At 36.2% G+C, this 21,910-nt stretch overlaps 1 non-coding gene and 1 pseudogene across 1 annotated transcript; both read right to left on the bottom strand.

Annotated features, from left to right (window-relative positions):
- Nucleotides 1-21,910, bottom strand: part of LOC136157216 (RAB11-binding protein RELCH-like) — a 91,604-nt pseudogene that overhangs the window by 10,092 nt on the left and 59,602 nt on the right.
- LOC136162191 (small nucleolar RNA SNORD36) lies at nt 20,712-20,784 on the bottom strand. Its single transcript, XR_010662012.1, has one exon. It is a non-coding gene; the product is annotated as a small nucleolar RNA SNORD36 (small nucleolar RNA).

The following is a 21,910-nucleotide window of genomic DNA, read 5'->3' as shown; positions in this document are numbered from 1 at the left end:
AGGAGTTGGAAACTTATAGATCATTTAGTCCTATCTGATGTTAGAAACCACCTCTACCTCATCTGTGAATGATGGTCATAAGGCCTCTGACTGCTAACAGTGATAGGACGTTCAGTTTCATAGAAGAGGTCATTGTACTTTTAGTTAATTCAGAAAGATCTTCTCAGACCACAGGCCTCTCTGCTTGTCAGCGTTTGCTCTGCACCTTAGTTACACAAATGGGCCTAAGTTTTTTTCTACATAACAACCTTTAAAATAATTTTTGAATTATCTTTTCATCCCTAAACCATTTCTTTTCTAAGTCAAATATTTCTAGACTCCTTCAAACTTTATATTAAACATCATTTCTTGATGTAACACCTTGCCAAACCTATTAAAATATGATGTTGTGTTCTATCAGCTCAGAATGCAATGGAACAGCAGGACATAGACAATGTGATTTTCTTAGTGGCCATAACCACCCTATTGACACAAGTACAGGTTCTGACTCATGTAGAACTACTTGTACAGGATCTGTTGTTAAGATGAGTCTTCCCCTTACTGTGCTGGTATAAAGACTTTTCACTGTATTTTCTCTTAGTAGTATTCTGCACATAACTAAATATACAGTAACACTCCTATACAGACGCCTGTGCTTTTCAGAAACCACTGCCGTGTCCACCTGGAAAACTAGGTTTACAGAGCTAAAATTTTTGATCTTTCTTTTTTTGACTTTTTCATTTTCTCTGAGGCATATTGCTTTTGAAACTCTAAGAAAATATAAGATTACACATAACTTTTCACTGCAGTTTGTAAACATTTACTTTCGCAAAGTTTAGGGAAAAGGTATAAACATATCCATGTTTTCTTTCTTTGACATGCCACACTCTGACATCCCATTATTACTTTCTCATAAGGGTCCTGTCACTTCTCCATTACTAAACAGTCCTTCCTTGCAAATTCACAATCATCACTTCCTCTTTTTGCTTCCTCTATCTTCTCTAAGTTGAAAGTGCCAACAAGATAAAATAGGAATGATAGTAAGGTCTGCTTTTAGTGGAATTAAACTTACAAGTAAATGTTATCATTACTTTAAAAATACTTTGATCAAAACATATATATCCACTGGTGGTTGTGAAAATGCAACTTAATACTTTCAGAGCCATTAGCATACACAATTTTGATAGATGGGAAAAACTCCAATGACCAAAATGTGATGCTATACTGTTATTTGCATAGTCATAAATCAGAGCTTTCTTTAACACTTTCCCAATTGGCCATATAAGCATGTTGTATGAATTTTCAGGTTTTTAATTTGCAGTATTCAGTAAAACATCAAGGTACTCAGCTGAAAGGAGACACCTAGATATATATTTAACCTGCTTCTAGACATCGAGACACTACCTAGTTTCTACTAATTAGCCTAGTTCCAGAGCTCTTCCTGTATCCTGTATGGGGGTTTTTTAGAAGCCAGACAGAACCCTGACTATTTTCATGGAGTAGGGAGGCTAAATACAGCTTGGGGAAAGGGGAAAGCATCCAACCACAGCTGAGTGTCCTGTGACAACTTTAAGACATCAGATTTTCCTATGCAGCATGTGTAGATGATTTTTTAAAAACAGGTCCAGAGATGATATGGCAGTTGCTATTTATAGCACCAACAGCTCTCACTTACTGATGTTAGGCATTATTTGAAGCACTTTACATTTGCTTTTATGTACTCAAACTTTTAAAAATTACTTTTTTCTATTCTTATATGGTTTTAAATTCTTTTCAGAAAGTAGTACATACAGAATTCAGGTAAAAACATGTATTTAACTATCTTGGAAGTATTTTCACCAAAAAAGAATCTATTTTCATATCAATTAGTATTTGAGGATTTTTATTCTCTTGGCAAGAGTAATTTTACCTTTTGGGGACTACTGATGTTGGCTGAGTGTGACTATGGTAGCTGAGAGGTAACTCTGAGGCTACGAACATAAGCTTAAGTTGAATTCATACATATAGACTGAATATAATCACCTCCTAACTAATAATTCTGAAAGCTATCATCATCAGAATGTATAATTAACTAAACAGATAATACCAATTTTTAATTCCAAATAATCAAACCATTAAAAAGCTATATAACATAAACTTTAGGAAGCATTTGTAAAAAAAAAAGAAACCCAAACAACTCACTGACATTTTCAAACTTAAAAGGAATCATTTATTCACTCTCTAATTACCTCTGAGGACAGACAAAAATGGAGTTTTCCAGACGACTCAAATCAAATCACTAAGGTAAGATTGAGATAAGAATTACCTATATATCCAAAACAGCCAAGTTAAAATACAAATCACGGGGACTATACATTTTTGTCCTTAATATTTTTCACAATTCATTCCTAGAAATTAGAAAAATACACAGGGACATAAGATCCACACATAAAGGAGTTCTTGGTGCTATAACCAGACTTCTTAAGACAGTAATTGAAAACTATGAACAGAGGGGCTGGAGCTGTCCATTAAAGCCTGTAGTTTCTTAAAAATCTCATGTTTCATGAAAAAAATATATGTATATCTTATATTCTATTCAGTTATACTTGTTTTAATTTTTAAAAGTTCTAAATAACTAATTATGAATTTATGCTCTGTATTTTTTCCTTTTTAGTATTTCAGTTGCACCACTTCAAACCTCCAAGGGTACAAGTAAGTACACAGTCTGAGAAGGTCAGGCTTAGGTCAATTTGATTAGTGAAGGTAGATATTTACAATAAAACTGACGGAGATTAATCTTATTACTACTCCATGGAAAGGATATTAGATGTAGCAGTGCTGTAAACCCAAGAACTCCATAGTATAAATTTTCCTTTTCAACTGTACTTATTAGTTTATTTATACAATTTGCTTATAATGAATAAAGTATTGTTCTGGAGTAAAGAGACTTAATTGTTTGTAAAAATTATAATGCACAAACTTACCAATATTTTCTTCAGACAGCCTTAAAATCTCCTGGAACGGAGGTTTTACCTAAGCAACCTGAAGAAAAGATCCAGAACGTCTCAGGTTCAACAGACCAAGCAATGGTTAAATATAATGTTTCCTACCATTGCTACTACCACTTATTTTTAAAGATTTAAGTAGTCAAAAACACAACAGTTCTTAAAAGCCATAGGAAAAAAAGAAGTGTCAAGTTTCTGAAAACAACATCTTTTTAGAGATAAAATATTTAAAAAATCAATTTAGGTCAGCAAGTTTTCTGAAGGACCTTTAGATTCCTTCACTAAATTAAAATAATTTCCAAGGTGACTTTAAGTGTTTGAAATTACTACCTCCCAAAACCGAACCTGATGACAGAAAGGATACTTAGGCAGATAGTATATGATTAAAATTGTTGAAAGAAAATGTTCTGTATAAAAGGAATGAAAATGAAATTCCATTCATTTAGGATATTCAGTAAGATACTCATTATGTTATATGAATTGGCTTAGTCTTTAACTTTTTTAAAATTTGATTTTAAACACAAAAGACAGAATTTAACATTAAAGTTTTAAGTTAGAGGAAATGCTTGTTTCAATTTTTATTTTTAACATCACAGATTTCAGGCCTCTGAAGTCAGCCACTTAAGTGTTAAAGTGAATTCCTAATTGCTTTTGAAAGAAAAAGTAAAATAAATAACAGTTACTTCTTCCGGAGATGTCAAACAGGTTTTGCCAATAGTGATTCCCAGTAAAATCCAACTATACTTAATAATTAGATGTTAATGAATGATTTGGTTTCTCCTACAGTAACATTAAGCTTTGATTTTTGCCCTCCTATCAATAGGTCAGGCATATTAATTTGCAAATTCCATTTAAACTGAGATGTAGACCACTGTGAAAAGATTAACCTACAGCATCAGATGTACAGGACTAAATTTCATTTCACACATGAAAAGATTAAGTACAGCTACATTAAATGATTTACTCAAGGATACACAGAGTCACAATCCATTTTCTGAATTTTGTCAGTCCACTATACCAAACTGTTATGCTCTAAATGTTTAAAAAACTACAGGCTTAGTAGAGAGGTGCCACAAAATTTTTACCTTTTAAATGTCTTAACATACAGCAACTACATCTTTGTAAGGTTTTGTTAATGCTCTAAAGAACTGGCTCAACAATCTGTTATGAAGACAAATGGATTAACAGGATTAAAGAAGAAATTAGGACCTAAGAACTTTCCAATTTTAATATTTAAACAACAAAATAACCTGGTTAGGCAAATGTAACAGTGATTGAAATATGCAGCATTTATCTCAAGTGTCCATTCTATTCCAAGAGCTCCTATCTTGTAGCAAGTATTCTACACAAGCTGCTTTGTTTCTATAATCACCTGAGTGAAAACGAAAGTCGCTCAGTTGTGTCTGACTCTTTGCGACCCCATAGACTATACAGTCCATGGCATTCTCCAGGCCAGAATACCGGAGGGGGTAGCCTTTCCCTTCTCCAGGGGATCTTCCCAATCCAGGAATCAAACCCAGATCTGCTGCATTGCAGGTGGATTGTCTCTACCAGCTGAGCCACAAGGGAAGTCCAAGAATACTGGAGTGGGTAGCCTATCCCTTCTCCAGCAGATCTTCCCTACCCAGGAATCAAACTGAGGTCTCCTGCATTGCAGGTGGATTCTTTACCAACTGAGGTATCAGGGAGGCCTTATTATTCACCTGAAGTTCTGACCAAAGCATATAGAAGAAATGGTGGCTTCTTGGATCTGTGGTAGATTCAGTACAAGAAGCACATTCAAGGAATTGGAGTGGAGTCTCCTAGCTGATACTTTCTCAGCTGGAAAGCTCTGAGACATCCACAATGAGCAGACCTTATATTTAAATGTGGATACAGACTAAATTTTGACTAAATCATTTTCTGAAAATCAATAAATAATATTACAGACCAAAATTTTCTTTTATTATCATAGTTTTCTAAGATATTAAAAGATAATTAAAATAAAGGAAGGGCTCCTGCTTTTACTTACTCTGCCATAGCATTAATTAACACATTACATTTTTATACGTCTTGAATATAAGAAAATATGAAATACAAGTTTTTACCTTAGTGTTTGTAAAAATTTTGCCAAATGTCCGGCAAAGGCGCCAGAAAAATCTGGAGAATTCATGGACACAGGCAGTTGAAGTAACATTAATTTTGCCAACTATTTCTATAAGCTGTGGTAACCTGAATAAGAAAGAAAGGAAAATCGGCAGGGGATACAAATAAATTACTGTTTCCTTGCCAATTTTGGAAACAATCCAAATCTAACAATCTCTTCTGCTTTTCACAGCCAGTAAAATTAGAATGCAAAGGAGTTGTTTGGGACCCTTTGAAAAAGTCTTAACTTTATATTCTGTAAACTTCTTAAATTTTAACAGATTGTCATGAAATATATGGAAGCTTAATGGCAGAGTTCTAAGTGTGGTGTTAATAAAACTTAAGTCAATGGAGGTGATATTTCATACAAAAGCTTGGCTAACATTCCACCATATATTTTAGCCTCAAAAATGAGAAGTCTGGATGTAGTTTACAATCCACCACCACTTTTAGATAATAAGGGAACAGACAGATCTTTCTGCAGTAATACAGACGTACCGTTTTCACAGATAAGCAACTACATGTCTACAGGTATAAATCTTCTCTCCTGAAGACAGTTACCACAGATGACGCCAAGTTATGTTTTGTTATTTTTAAAAAAATATTTTGCTATATTTTGTCCCTCAGTTCCCGGGCTTCCCTGGTGGCTCAGAGGATAAAGCATCTGCTTGCAATGTGGGAGACCCGGGTTTGATCCCTGGGTTGGGAAGATCCCCTGGAGAAGGAAAGGGCAAGCCACTCCAGTACTCTTGCCTGGAGAATCCCATGGACAGAGGAGCCTGGCTGGCTACAGTCCATGAGGTCGCAAAGAGTCGGACACGACTGAGCAACTTCACTTTCTTTCTTTCTTTCCCTGGCTAAATATCATGAGCTATCTTCCATTCAAGTAGCTGAGATGTACCAAATGAACATGGAGGTGGTAACTTACAACTGACTGACAACCCATGGTAAACTCTCTCAGCCGGTTGTACCCTCATGCTCCAGCTGGTAGTCATAAAGCTGTAGCAGCAGTGCCAGTTGCTCACGACTTCCAATAATAGTAGATACATCCTGAAGAGGTGACATAGGCCGAGGGAACCTAGCCACTATAAAATAAGAGAAGCAAAATAAATCATGTAGAAAATGGCAGTTTGGAAAGCTAACTATCTTATCAAAAGAAAAGTAAGGTTCTGCCTCCTAATATCTACTTAGCATATTATAGACTTCAAATATAAAACTAAAATACATTAAATCACTTTTAGAAAAAAATGAAATGTAGTTGATCCCTGCACAATCAGGGGTTAAATTGTCTAACTTACAGTCAGACCTTTCAACCAACCATGGACCAGGCAGTACTACAATATTAACTACAGAAAACTATCCATATATAAGTGGATGTGTACACCTCAAACTCCTGTAATGTTTAAGGGTCGACTGTAAATTTCTCTTGCATGTGAACAAATTTAACAAATCTCAAAAATTAAGATTTTATGAGACTAAATATCTAGTAAATGAACACTGAAATGAAAGAGTTTGCCAGTAAAAAGCAAAATTTTATTTATTTTAATTTAAAATTTGCTCCAAAATAAGATCTCAGTTAAAATATGGATTTGAATTTGGTTTTTAAAAAAAAGATAGTTTTAAATCCACCAGACTGCTTACGTCAATAAATAATAACTACAATAAGATATTTCCTTCATGGAGTAAGAAACTAATAGGTTGACAGCAGGGAAAAATTGTTCAATACCAGAGAATAACTTGAAATACACTAAAGCTTAGCTGAACAGGGTTCTTAAGTATTTAATCTCCAATATTAAATGCTTTATTTAGAATTTTTTCCATAATTTGATAAGCATTAAGTTAATATAAAGTGTTAAAAACAGTGACCAGTAAGATAAAACTATATGTAATGATAATTAAAAAATTATTATAAATATTATAACCAGGGTCTCAAATAAAAACTTTAAAAGTTTTTGGGGAAAACTGAAAAAATGACTTTAAAAATTGTGTAAATAAATAACAAATATACATTAGTATATTTTCAAATTTGAACATATCAATAAAATTTATGATCCTACAGATCACAATTAGATCCCAGGTCTTAGCTGGCTCTTAAGTGAAGAACGCTAACAACAGCTCCTTAACTGTTGAAGAGAAATTCCTAGTGGCCCAACAGCTCCTGCATAGAGGTTAACACCCTAAAAAGACACAATGAAGGATGCAGCATTTTCTCAAAGCATATGAATGGCTTAATGATAATCATTAAACTTAAGAAAACATGAAATAACTTTTAAAATGCTGAAAGACAAAATTAAGATGGTATTATCTTCCTACACTTCTAAGGTATTTAACAATATCTTAAGTACAGATAAAGGATGTCCCTTGTTAGTTAAAGTCTCTACTTGCTATCATAATACACAAACAAATAAATGAATTTAGGTAAAATGGTACCCCATACTCTCTGAGATTTCTGCCTGAATCATCATTATCTCAACCTAGGAATCAAACAGATTTGGACACTGAGGGATAGCTGTACCTCCTATTTCTATATCATGTTGAAGTACATCTAATCATTTCAAATAGGATTATATCATATTGGTCACAATTTGTGATACTATGATGGAATGCATATTATTCCTTCAGAAATATGACAAATTACTGAAAAACAGTGGAAGAGTTAAGAGTAAAATAGATAGTGTTAAGATTTATTATAGGAAAAGTGAGGTCCAAAGATTTAAAGTGAGGTCCAACAGAAGCAAAACAAGAAATAAGCAATTACTTGGATAACTCAGGGGTTCCCTGGGGGCTCAGATGGTAAAGAATCCGCCTGCAATGTAGGAGACTGGAGTTTGATTCCTGGGTTGAGAAGATTCCCTGGAGAAGGGAATGGCTACACACTCCAGTATTCTTGCCTGAAGAATCTCATCCTCTGTCGTCCCCTTATCCTCCTACCCCCAATCCCTCCCAGCATCAGGGTCTTTTCCAACGAGTCAACTCTTCACATGAGGTGGCCGAAGTATTGGAGTTTCAGCTTCAGCATCAGTCCTTCCAATGAACACCCAGGACTCATCTCCTTTAGGATGGACTGGCTGGATCTCCTTGCAGTCCAAGGGACTCTCAAGAGTTTTCTCCAACATTACAGTTCAAAAGCATCATTTTTCGGCGCTCACCTTTCTTCACAGTGCAATTCTCACATCCATACATGACCACTGGAAAAACCATAGCTTTGACTAGACGGACCTTTGTTGGCAAAGTAATGTTTCTGCTTTTTAATATGCTATCTAGGTTGGTCATAATTTTCCTTCCAAGGAGTAAGCATCTTTTAATTTCATGGCTGCAGTCACCATCTGCAGTGATTTTGGAGCCCTGAAAAATAAAGTCTGACACTGTTTCCACTGTCTCCCCATCTATTTCCCATGAGGTAATGGGACCAGATGCCATGATCTAAATGTTGTTAAGCTTTAAGCCGACTTTTTCACTCTCCTCTTCCACTTTCATCAAGAGGCTTTTTAGTTCCTCTTCACTTTCTGCCATAAGGGTGGTTACATCTCCATATCTGAGGTGATTGACATTTCTCCTGGCAATCTTGATTCCAGCTTGTGCTTCATCCAGTCCAGCGTTTCTCATGATGTACTCTGCATAGAAGTTAAATAAGCAGAGTGACAATATACAGCCTTGACATACTCCTTTTCCTATTTGGAACCAGTCTGTTGTTCCATGTCCAGTTCTAACTGTTGCTTCCTGATCTGCATACAGGATTCTCAAGAGGCAGGTCAGGTGGTCTGGTATTCCCATCTCCTTCAGAATTTTCCAAAGTTTATTGTGATCCACACAGTCGAAGGCTTTGGCGTAGTCAATAAAGCAGAAATAGATGTTTTTCTGGAACGCTCTGGCTTTTTCGATGATCCAGCAGATGTTGGCAATTTGATCTCTGGTTCCTCTGCCTTTTGTAAAACCAGTTTGAACATCTGGAGTTCTCGGTTCACGTATTGCTGAAGCCTAGCTTAGAGAATTTTGAGCATTACCTTACTAGCGTGTGAGATGAGTGCAATTGTATGGTAGTTTGAGCATTCTTTGGGATTGCCTTTCTTAGGGACTGGAATGAAAACTGACCTTTTCCAGTCCTGTGGCCACTGCTGAGTTTTCCAAATTTCCTGGCATATTGAGTGCACCACTTTCACAGCATCATCTTTCAGGATTTGAAATGGCTCAACTGGAATTCTATCACCTCTGCTAGCTTTGTTTGTAGTGATGCTTTCTAAGGCCCACTTGACTTCACATTCCAGGATGTCTGGCTCTAGGTGAGTGATCACACCATCGTGATTATCTGGGTCGTGAAGATCTTTTTTGTACAGTTCTTCTGTGTATTCTTGCCACCTCTTCTTAATATCTTCTGCTTCTGTTAGGTCCATAGCATTTCTGTCCTTTATTGAGCCCATCTTTGCATGAAATGTTCCCTTTGTATCTCTGATTTTCTTGAAGAGATCTCTAGTCTTTCCCATTCTGTTGTTTTCCTCTATTTCTTTGCATTGATCGCTGAGGGAGGCTTTCTTATCTCTCCTTGCTATTCTTGGGAACTCTCCATTCAAATGGGAATATCTTTCCTTTTCTCCTTTGCTTTTCACTTCTCTTCATTTCAGAGCTATTTGTAAGGCCTCCTCAGACACCCATTTTGCCATTTTGCATTTCTTTTCAGTGGGGATGGTCTTGATCCCTATCTCCTGTACAATGTCACAAACCTCCGTCCACAGTTCATCAGGCTCTCTGTCTATCAGATCTAGTCCCTTAAATCTATTTCTCACTTCCACTGTATAGTCAAAACGGATATGATTTAGGTCATACCTGAATGGTCTAGTGGTGTTCCCTACTTTCTTCAGTTTAAGTCTGAATTTGGCAATAAGGAGTTCATGATCTGAGCCACAGTCAGCTCCCGGTCTTGTATTTGCTGACTGTATAGGGCTTCTCCATCTTTGACTGCAAAGAATATAATCAATCTGATTTCAGTGTTGACCATCTGGTGATGTCCATGTGTAGAGTCTTCTCTTGTGTTGTTGGAAGAGGGTGTTTGCTATGACCAGTGCGTTCTCTTGGCAAAACTTTATTAGCCTTTGCCCTGCTTCATTCTGTACTCCAAGGCCAAATTAGTCTGTTACTCCAGGTGTTTCTTGACTTCCTACTTTTGCATTCCAGTCCCCTATAATGAAAAGGACATCTTTTGGGGATGTCAGTTCTAAACGGTCTTATAGGTCTTCTTAGAACCGTTCAACTTCAGCTTCTTCAGCGTTGTTGGCTGGGGCATTGATCACAAGCTATGGGGCATAGACTTGGGTTACTGTGATATTTAATGGTTTGCCTTGGAAATGAACAGAGATCATTCTGTCGATTTTGAGATTGCATCCAAGTACTGCATTTCAGACTCTCTTGTTGACTATGATGGCTACTCCATTTCTTCTAAGGGATTCCTGCCCACAGTAGTAGATATAATGGTCATCTGAGTTAAATTCACCCAGTCCAGTCCATTTTAGTTCGCTGATTCCTAGAATGTCGACATTCACTCTTGCTATCTCCTGTTTGAGCACTTCCAATTTGCCTTAATTCATGGACCTAACATTCCAGGTTCCTATGCAATATTGCTCTTTATAGCTTCGGACTTTGCTTCTATCACCAGACCCATCCACAACTAGGTATTGTTTTTGCTTTGGCTCCAACCCTTCATTCTTTCTGGAGTTATTTCTCCACTGATCTCCAGTAGCATATTGGGCACCTACCAACCTGTGGAGTTCCTCTTTCAGTATCCTATCATTTTACTTTTCATACTGTTCATGGGGTTCTCAAGGCAAGAATACTGAAGTGGTTTGCCATTCCCTTCTCCAGTGGACCACTGCCTTCAGAAGGAGCCAACCCTGCTGACAACCTGATCTTAGACCTCTCGCCTTCAGAACTGCACGACAACAAGTATCTGATGTTAAAGCACTACGTTTCACTTACTTTGTTATGGTGGATTTGGCAGAACAATGCAGCAAGATAGAAAGAAAAAGGGAATTAGAAAGTCCCTAATGAGTAAAGGGGTAAACCTAAAGTGGCCAGCTGTGAGCACTTTGTGGTTTATCTTTAATTCTGAAGTTGCATTCTCCTCAATAATTATAATTAAAAATTATTCAACTAACTCTACCCTATCCGTTCTCAATTTTCCAAGTAAAACTGGCATTCTTACAGTATATACCATTTTTATGTGATGCTTCACGTATTGTTGGATGATATACTGCTTCATATCCCAGAGATTACAGGTGGCCCAGTTTACTTCATATGGAAATTGTAACACTAAAAACACTTGATTTTATACTCCTGTTTATTAGAAGCCCAGAAGAGATATGAATAATTTCACAAATCTGAAAATCTCATACATACTAATAGCTTGTTTATAGCCACTTATTCTGGGGGTTGAGTGCTGTGGGGCTACCACATGCCATGGGTCAAAGGTCACTTATGGTTAGCTGGACTCTGAGCTAAGAAAATAATGGCTTTTGCTATCAATTTCATGTATTCCTGAACATAAATCATATTCTTTTTTCTGGGGGAAAAAAAAACTGTGCTGCATATGCTTATATTCCTATCAAGGACACAGCAGGAAATAGCAATTACACTTTCTTTCCCCTACTGAAAATAACACAAAATAGCTGAGGAAGAAAAAAAATACAAAGAAAATGAAAATGAAAAGCTTCACGAACTGGCCCTGGTAACTATTAATTCAGCTCTGTTAATGAAAGAAAACACTTCTGACTTACCACACTGAAAAAAAAAAAAGGCCATAAAAAGGCTCTAGATTAAGAATAGAGAGGAAGAATAAATATTGTACAATAACACCATGAGGCTTATCCATAAATGATCAAGCCATGTAGTTCCCCTTAGGTATCATACAATCTCTGACCATGTGGTTCCACACATATAATACATTTTAGTAATTATGCTGTCATACAGAGACTTGTGGAGAAGGAAATGGCAACCCACTCCAGTAATCTTGCCCAGGAAATCCCATAGACGGAAGAGCCTGGTGGGCTACAGTCCTTGGGGTTGCAAAGAGTTGGCCATGATTCAGCAACTAAAACGAAGTGACTTTTACAATTTTAATCAAAAACAATTCTGTGGGAAGCTAAGGTGTTAATGTTCTACATCTTCTTTCCGTAATTTAAGTTCAATACCTTCTATCTGTGGCACGTCACCATGAAGCTTGGCTTTGCTGGAGAAGGGTGTGTTCGGTAGCACTAATGTAAAGAGAGATGGGATCAAGGACTGCAAGGCAGACAGAAACATGTGGAGCTTATGTTCATCCAGCCTGTGCTCACCTTCCTGAAACATAAGCAGGTGGAAGCTAATTTAGTCTCCTGAGAGTATGCATTTATGATGCTCTTCCTTTCGGTGGCAAACAATAAAACATTTAAGGACATGTATGTTAGCCTCATCAGAGAAGGCAATGGCAACCCACTCCAGTACTCTCGCCTGGAAAATCCCATGGACGGAGGAGCCTGGTAGGCTGCAGTTCATGGGGTTGCGCAGAGTTGGACATGACTGAGTGACTTCACTTTCACTTTTCACTTTCATGCATTGGAGAAGGAAAAGGCAACCCACTCCAGTGTTCTTGTCTGGAGAATCCCAGGGACAGGGGAGCCTGGTGGGCTGCCGTGTATGGGGTTGCACAGAGTCAGACACGACTGAAACGACTTAGCAGCAGCAGCAGCAGCATGTTAGCCTCACAGTAAACCTAATGGAGATGAACAAGAATCTTTTCTGAATTGCTCTGAGTATGTGAAAATATGAAGAGCTAAAAGCACTGTGGGGGCTTTCCTGTTGGCTGAGAAAGTAAAGAATCTGCCTGCAGTGAAGGAGATCCTGGGTGGATCCCTAGATCAGAAAGATCCCCTGGAGGAGGAAAAGGCAACGCACTCACTATTCTTGCCTGGAGCATTCCATGGACAAAGGAGCCTGGTGGGCTGCAGTTCATGGGGTCGCAGAGAGTCGGACACTATTGGTCGGCTAACATTTTAACTTTCGCAAAGCACTGTGGACGTAATAGAATCTTTTGTATGGAAAACTTCAGGGTGAACATCAGTCATTTCATTTGTATGGAACTTCTTTCACAAGTTTTTTCTTTTAAGAGGGTCTTAACTTTTGAAATTTTAGAAGTCAGGTTAAAGATATTAAAGTGATCAAAGGAATCATTTTAAATGCTCAACTGTTAAACCAGCAGCAGCACTTATTATTTTCTCTCTACTTCCAAACTCCTTTCATAGGTTTGATGACAACTGTATTTGCCAGTATTTAATGCACTTTAAAATAATTCAATGTAAAACGCAGAAGAAATTTCAAAAGGAAACAAAAGAAAGAGATAATAGAAACAACAACCAAAAAGAGTAAAATGATCACTATGGTACACAGAAACCAAGTATTAAAGTGAAAACTAGAATCATTAGAGATAAAAGCATTTAATGCTGCTCAAATCCACTTGGGATGTCATTATATTATAAATAACAACTGTGTCAGGAATACCAGATAAGTTCCATTTTTTTACTATCAAGTTCTAAATTAGTTAATTTCTTTATGGACCATTACCTGTGCTGAATACTGCAGCTATGTTTAGTAGCAATATGGAATTAACTGTGTTATGGAATGGAACAAAGAAAACCCGGTGTGGATAATTCTCAGATAGAAGGGATGCAAATATTGAAAAAAAAATACTTGAGAAAAATTCCCTAGGTTTCATAAAAAGATGTACTCCAGTCTAGCTGTCTATTTATAGTCTTCAACATGCATTTTGAAATTTATAGGGAAAAAAGTCCAATTTTTAAATTAGATAAATGCACATATATACATGTAAGATGATATACAGAGTAGTATATATATATGTTAAAATATTTTATGTTAAGAGTCTTATAAAGATTCTTAAAATTTGGGGGTAGAGAGGGCAACAGTGGTTTCAGAGGCTGATACCTGATCCTGGTTCATTTGACAGCTGTGGAAAGTTAAACAGTTTTCACACCAAAAAGCCAAAATATAATTCAAAGAGTTCTAAGAATGAAATAATAGATTTTATTTATAAAATATGGTACATAATGTGTACATAGTACACATGAAAGAAATGTTAGTTTTTCTCCCAGATGCTGAGACTTTTAGTACAAAAATTAGTTTCGTTGTGTCGACTTTTATTCTGTTCTTAGGAAGAATGGAAAATTCATTTTAAAGAAAAGAAAATTCATTTTACAGAGTGAGGGCATGAACGAATGCAGTGAAATAAAGTTAAAACATTTTGACATGGTGTAAATAAGAAAGCTTTGAAGACTCATATTTTAAGTTATCTCTGCGTTCTGGAGACTGAAGCTGAATACTTTATCTAAAGTATTTAAGTATTCAGAAGAGGTTAGGAAGAGGCAGCATTGGGAACAGTGTCAGAGTAGGTGCCACAAAGGTGCTATTTTAGCTAACAAAGTCAGATCGTGCCCTTTCTCCTTAGCTTGTCAAGCAAAACTTCCTCAGTTCTCTCTTGGCTCCAGACCAATAGAATCTTTAACGGGCAATTAATTAGAATGTTCAGCAAAGTGATACTTTCTGTCTTTGTTTCCCCAACATTCTTTCAAGATGCCTTAAAACACACCTTTAAAATTTCCATTAACTGTATAAAAAAAGGAAGCATTTACCCTGAGAAGTTTTTCAATCTTGTTCAGCAATTTAGGTATAAGGTGAGACTGTAAATTTCCAAGTTCTGTAGTCCAGGCGGCAGTGGCTGGTAAAAATACTTGATGTGTGGCACTAACAACTCTTTCTGAGGGATCACACAAGGCTGACAGCAACAGTTCAAAACGCTGCTAAAAGGAAATAGACACAATGCAGATTTAAAACAGAAGCCTCAAAAACACAATAAAATGTAATAAACATACATTCCAATACATTTAGAAGACATTTTAATCAAGAAAGAAGCCATTCATAAGCCTGCCTTCCCCAATTTCTTTAAAGAAAAATGTCATGTATCCATTAATGGGGAAACCAGAGAGGAAATGGCAAGCTTGTTGCCAATTTCCTGACACAAAGCTGTGGCAGATACTATAAATGAATCAAAGCATTTTCTCCTACCAGGCAGCCAACTTTAACTTGTTCAAGTTGACCCATTTGCCATCCATACTATAGATTATGGGGTATCTGAATCAGAGATTTGGGATATTACACCATTCGGAATTTTATAATGGAACAGATGGGATTTATTCTAAAAAGCATATCTGCTGATATTTGTCTGGGTCATCAATGTATCCCATAATGATACCAAGGCTTTTGATCAGTTTCTCTTACCAAATCTGCCTTATCTTCCATTAACATTTGTTGCAACATTGAAAGAACCAAGGAGCTAGGGATCTCTTTCTGAAATAAACAAGAACGTGTTTTACTATTTATTTATACTAGCAGCAGAAAAGAATAGAAAAAAATGACAGATAGCCATGTATTCACAATCCAGATTAAATATATATTAACACGTTGCTATGTTTGCTGCAAGTCCTAATTTCTGAAACACAGAAGACATTATAGACACAGCAGAAGGGCATGCCTCTCTTCCACCCTCCCCCTTGCCCTAATTCTCCTCTCTAAAGATAACATTTACCCTGAACTTGGTATTAATCATCTCCCAGCATATTTTTTTATTTTTACTATGTATGTGCCAATCCCTGAAATCTTCACAGTATGTTTTTGGCAAATCAACAGTCACCACTCCGCCATAAACAGATTCTTTTGTGTAAAAAGACGATTTCATTGTGTAAAAAGACGATTCTCTCTATCACTACCTATGGAACTCAGAAAAGCACTGATAGTCAAAACAACAGGAGGGATTACAAAAACCACTCTGGTAATAAAAACGTTTGCCTGGGGTAGGAGTATGGAAACTAAAATCCTGGTGTTGCTATTTTTTTTTTTTTTTTTTTTTGAAGAACTGAGGGGAAAAAAAACAGAATGATAAAACATGAGAGTAAACTTTAAAAGTGCTTACAAAACTGCATGGCTATTTTCAGATGCTACTATTAAATATAATGTCAACTACTATTGTGTCTTAAGTTTCATACAACTTTTACCCCACGGATTCAGCCTAATTAATGTCTGAGGTTGGAATAAAGTGTCATTGTTTTCATATTCTTGCCCTTCCTTCCCTTTTTTGTACCAGTATTGTAACTTGATCAATTTATAAAATTCTTTAAAACCTCAACTTGTTTAGGTCACCTTTACATTTAACAGTTACAATAAAAGGAAATGACCATTTCTATAAATCTCTAGTCAGTGTGATTTGGTATGCAGAGCAAGGTCTGAAAGACATTTTTAAATATCTAGTTTTTGTTTTGATTTTTAAAAACAAAATATATGTAATTATAGAAAAGTTTGGTCACATTTAGGGTGGTGAATATACCTTTTGGTAAAGTCTTGTTTATTTATCTTTTAGGTTAAATACTGCTTTCCAACATTTCTTTAAAAGTGTATTAAAAGGGCTTTTTGGTTGATATCTACACAGGCAATAGAGGCAAGTAAACCTCAGCTGGGTATTTGCTTTGCAGCAATCAAGGCTGAGGTCAACTGTGGCAGTTTCCTATGCTAAGGAAACCCACAGGACAAGTTAGGAGGCTTCACGCCATCTGAGCTTGACTACACTGAGGTTTTACTGCTACCAGTTACAGTGGGGTAATGAGGCAAGTGGAGATTCACACAGGAAACATTAAGTCCATTATTAATGCTGCTTAGCATTCTAGTACTAGAAGCAGTGTGGAACAGTTTCTTCCTTCTTTGAGAGCATGTGATGTTCAGCTCTTCCTTGGGACAATAAATAATAGGATGCTCAGACTCACTCGTGAATATCTACCTATACAATTTATCACAATAAGATAATTTTCTCTGAAAAGATAGGAAAACACTAAAAAAAAAAAAAAAAGTTTATGCCCAGTTCCTGGTGGAAGTATGGGAAAATAAGAACTTTGATGCACTGCTAATAGGAGTACAATCTATGATGACTTGGTTGGGGGGCGATTTAACACTGTCCAAATAAAAAATGCACATGTCAAGAGAAGCAAGATACAGAGGTTTTAACAATATGTGAAAATTTAAAATGCATAGATTCCCACACAAGGGATAAATAGATCATTGTACAGTGTGATTAATTCTGAGTAAGAAAAATTTTAAAGATACAAAAATGTAAGCTTGCATATGCATGAATTTTTATTTTCTCAAGTATTCATCAAAAACCATTAACCACAGATGTCTGTCTTTGGAGAGAATGACTAGGGTCAGGGAAGTCTTTGATTTTCATCTGTCTGAAAATTTATTTTCAACAACAACAACATTTCTGGGAGTGGAGACTATAAATTATTCTTAAATTATTCTTTGTATTTTTCTGTATAAAAAGAAAAGATAAATTTTATTTTTTAAAAAGACAATTGTCTGACTCTTGGGTTTCTCAGTCTTCACTCACCCTCACACTAAAGAATGTGAGGTAACGGTAAATGTAACATAAATAGCTCATGTACTGTTGAACAGTTCCAATTTTTGTACTCCTTTTAAAGAGGAGTCTTATAGAAATGACCCTTCAAGGCAGGGGTCAGCAAACTGGGCCAAAAAGTCTTTGCTGCAACTACTCAACTCGGCTGTTGCAGTATGGAAGCAGACACAGACAAGTCACAAGAAATGGGTGTGGCTGCATGCCAATAAAACTTTATTTATAAAAACAGGCTGTGGATTCCATTTGGTCTCCAGACTGTACTTTGTCAAGTTCTGCTTTAAATTACCGTTGTTCAAAGTAAAATGACTCTTGATATCACCGCTTGCTTCCATCCCCTATAAGCCCTGGACCCATCAGGAGACACCTCAAGAGCAGAGCAGGCCAGCGTGTTCAGTCTTCTTCCTGGTGGGAGGCCCTTGGTCATTTAGAAACTAATGAGCACCTCAAACAGCTTTTGTTTGGGTGGGGAATATCTCCTGACATTTATCATATCAGAAATTAAAAACGAGAAATTTCAAATTATTAACTCATTAAAAACAATAAACTTCTTAAAGGTTAACATGACTAATGAAATTACAATTTTAATGGAAATAACTATAATCAAAAAAACTAGTGAGAGGAATAGTGTTGCTTTATATTGTGTTGCAAATCTCAGCGACGTCTGACTTAAAAGAAGACAGGTAGGATCATCTTATCTGCTCTGCCTTCAACTGTATGTTGCTTGGGTGGAAGTACTTAAGAAAACCTGGCCTCACAGAAACACGTAACTGAGAAAGGGAGAAGTATCTTCATAGCCTCTTCTGATAAGAATAGAAGTTGTCAAGCTTGGAATGGTGAATACAAGTTTTCCAAAATTCTTGTTCTCATTAGAAGTTCTAATTTTATCATTGGCAATGAAAACCGTCTACTTGTTTTCCTTGAAGCAAGGCTCCATGTCACTTATCCTCATGAAGATGTCTGCCACATACCAAGTTTGAATAATCACAGCTTGTTTTTCAGTGATCTATCAAGTAAAATTGGTATCCCACGAGAAAAGCAGCTGGTTCAGCTCACAACTCAAACTATCTGAGTGCTTTCTTTTTGCAACAGCCATCTTAGTTCAGAATGCAGCAAAAGGGCTTAATATCAGTATTTTCCAGCTGATTATACAGAATATTAAAAAAGAGGCATACTTAGGGTCAAAATTTAGGAGAATTAATAATTTCACTGATTCACCAAGTTTATTTTTAAGTGAAGTTGACTTTCTGTGAGTGCACTGTAGTGAAGAATATGACCATTATCTGTCTATCTGGGTGTCACTGCTTTGATTAGTGCTAATGCACTGCCACCATTGCCCATTACAAATTTTGCTTGCACCAACACTGTAACTGTCAACACAGGGAAAAAGACAAAAAATGTTTTAATATTATTATGAAAATAATTTTCATCTCATGGACCTCTTCGAAAGGATCAAGGAACTCCCCAGGGTCCTCTGACCAAACTTTGAGAATTCCTGATGAGGTTTAATATATTTATACTCATGTAAAATCAATGGCTAATGTTCCCCTCTGTCTGCAATGTCACGTGGTATCAACGTAAGCTTTCTTTATTCAGCTTAACGTCTTCCTTTGTTATGACAGGATGTGGATTAAAACGTATAATAAGACACCTGGAAAAAAGGTTTCTCTATTGCTAAAAAAAGAAGGAAAATTTTTTTTAAGAAAAATCACAATTCTTACAGGAAGGTAAGGTGCCAGTGTGCCACAAGATTCTGCCACAAGCAATCTTCTTTCTGGGTATTTGTGATTAATCTAGAGAAAAAATAAATAAATCAAACATAAACAACATACCCTCCCTTCCTCCAAAACAGAATTATTTTTCACCACAAATCCTGTTAGGAATGCAATAAGGCTTCTTTCTTTCCACTTCTGAGGATACCTATACCTGGATCAGGATTAAGGGACTCAGCCTAAAAAATGAGTTCACGGGGGCTATCTGTTGAAGAGAAAGAGGATAAAGCAAAGATGAAAATATGGCAAGGTGTCTAGAGATTGTGGGCTTGCCCAAGACAGCTTTCCTTAGGATGTCAGGAGCAACCTTTTCCTTCCCTAGGAACATTATTATATTTTCAAATTTGGAAAATCCAGCTTCTAGGTATTTACTGATATGGCCTACAATATGTACCAGGAATGATCCGTCATTCCTCTTTTTTACCTCAAGGATTAAGTTGCAAATCATCAGTGATTTAACCAGAGCTCCTGACTGGTGTTATGACTTTGTTTTTAAAGTAAGTGATGTCAATTCATTCCTGCTTGCATATGCAAGATCATGGGGTTTTACTATTGTAATGACTACACTGAATCATAACGAAAAATGACAAAAACAAAAAAAATGACACATACTGGGTTTTGTTCCCATATGTCTTCTTCATAGAATGTAAATCTTTCTTTGACTGGAAAAGAATTATATCTGTTCTCATATTCCCATATGAAAAGGTGACATAATTCATTAAAGTATTGGATGCCTAAAATTAAGAAAAGAAATTACGCAGCAATCTACTGGGCAACAAACTGGAGGCAGGCGGTCGACAGATCCCTGATGTCCATGTTTATTCAGGTTATAGAAGAAAGAGGTGGCAGGGAAGTTGTTGGTAACTGAGATCTCAGAGTTAGACTTAACCCAGAAACAGTAACCTCAAGACAAAATGATTTGAACACCATAATATGTTACACATAAACTCACATGTTTCTTTAGTCTAGCAGGATGTCTCAAAATTAAACGTACATACTACAATCAACTCTATTCCTACATACTTTCAATGAACAACCAGAAAAATACAGAAAATTCTATTTACACAACAGTATTAAAAAGAATAAAACACTCAGGAATAAACTTTAGAAGTACGTACATTATATTCTGAAGACTATAAAACATTACTGAAAGAAAATTCAAAAGACCTAAATAAACGGAGAAGTGAAGTGAAGTAAAAGTCGGCCAGTCGTGTACGACTCTTTGCGACCCCATGGACTATACAACCCATGGAATTCTCCAGGCCAGAATACTGGAGTGGGTAGCCTTTCCCTTGTTCAGGGGGTCTTCCCAACCCAGGGATCATGCCCAGGTCTCCCGCATTGCAGGTGGATTCTTTACCAGCGGAGTTAAAAAGCTTGGATTTTACTCTTCACAGTGATTCCAGGTGAAGAAATTCATGCATTATTGCCAAAACAAACAAAAAGACATCTTAAATTCACGGATTGAAAGGTTCACTATTGGAATGGCAACATTCTCCAGATTGATCTACAGATTCAGGGCAATACTTAAAATTTCAGCTGGCTTTTTTGTAGAAATTTGACATGTTGATCTTAAAATTTACACAGAAATTAAAGGGACTCAGAATAGCCAAAACAACCTTGAAATACAAGAACCAATTTAAGGGGCTGGGGCTTCTTTTGTGGGTGATAAAACTGTTCTAAAATTGATGGTAGTGATGGCTGTGTATCTCTGTGACTACTAAAAACCACTGAATTGTAGACTAAATAGGTGAGTTGTATGCTATCTGAATTACAATCTTAATAAAGCTTAAAAGATGGAAAAACAATTAAAAAAGACATGTACATATATAGAACTGTAGAGAACTGTAAATTCAAAGTTGTGTATATTGTTTCCAACTTAACTTGATTTTCAGTGATTAGAGTCTCACCCTAAACTAGTGTGCATTACAATTTGCAGGTAAATTAGGGACTGTCAGAGATAATATGAATAATATATAATGTTCCCTTTCAAATAATGTCTCTGGATTACTAAATTAGTAGATGAATCTACTAAATTTTAAAGAAAAAAGTGAATACCTGAAGAAAGAGAATTCTCTAAGACCATATACTTCAGCAATATTCCGGAGAGTAATATTTTTTCTTAAGAACAAGTGACAGAGCAGATATAAATAAGGCCATGAAATCTGTCTTCATAAGTAAAAAATTCATCTTTTTAGGATGGAACAATGAGTTACTTAATGACCTAAATGTCAAGTGTGCAAAGTCAAAGATCCTGAATTCTAGAGAAGACAGGAATATTCAATATAAAACCAAAAGTACTGTTAGTAAATAGTGAGTTGAATTATAAATATACAGACTTCTTACATCAAAGGTTTACACTTTATATTCTGTATATATTTGTAATATATACAAGTACACAGTATATACAGATACTATGTTTATTATTTACCTCCTTACTTATGCATACACAGAACCTCTTGCTTTCCCTGAACTCATTATTTTTTTATATTTTTTTGTGTTTTGTATCTCACTTGATTCAGAATAAAGCAAAACATCCCAGACGTTTCTTAAGCACT

This window comes from Muntiacus reevesi, chromosome 2, assembly GCF_963930625.1.
Source record: "Muntiacus reevesi chromosome 2, mMunRee1.1, whole genome shotgun sequence".
Classification (NCBI taxonomy): Eukaryota; Metazoa; Chordata; class Mammalia; order Artiodactyla; family Cervidae; genus Muntiacus; species Muntiacus reevesi.
The sequence above is the reverse complement of the archived record's forward strand: the minus strand, read 5'-3'. Positions and strand labels throughout refer to the sequence as shown.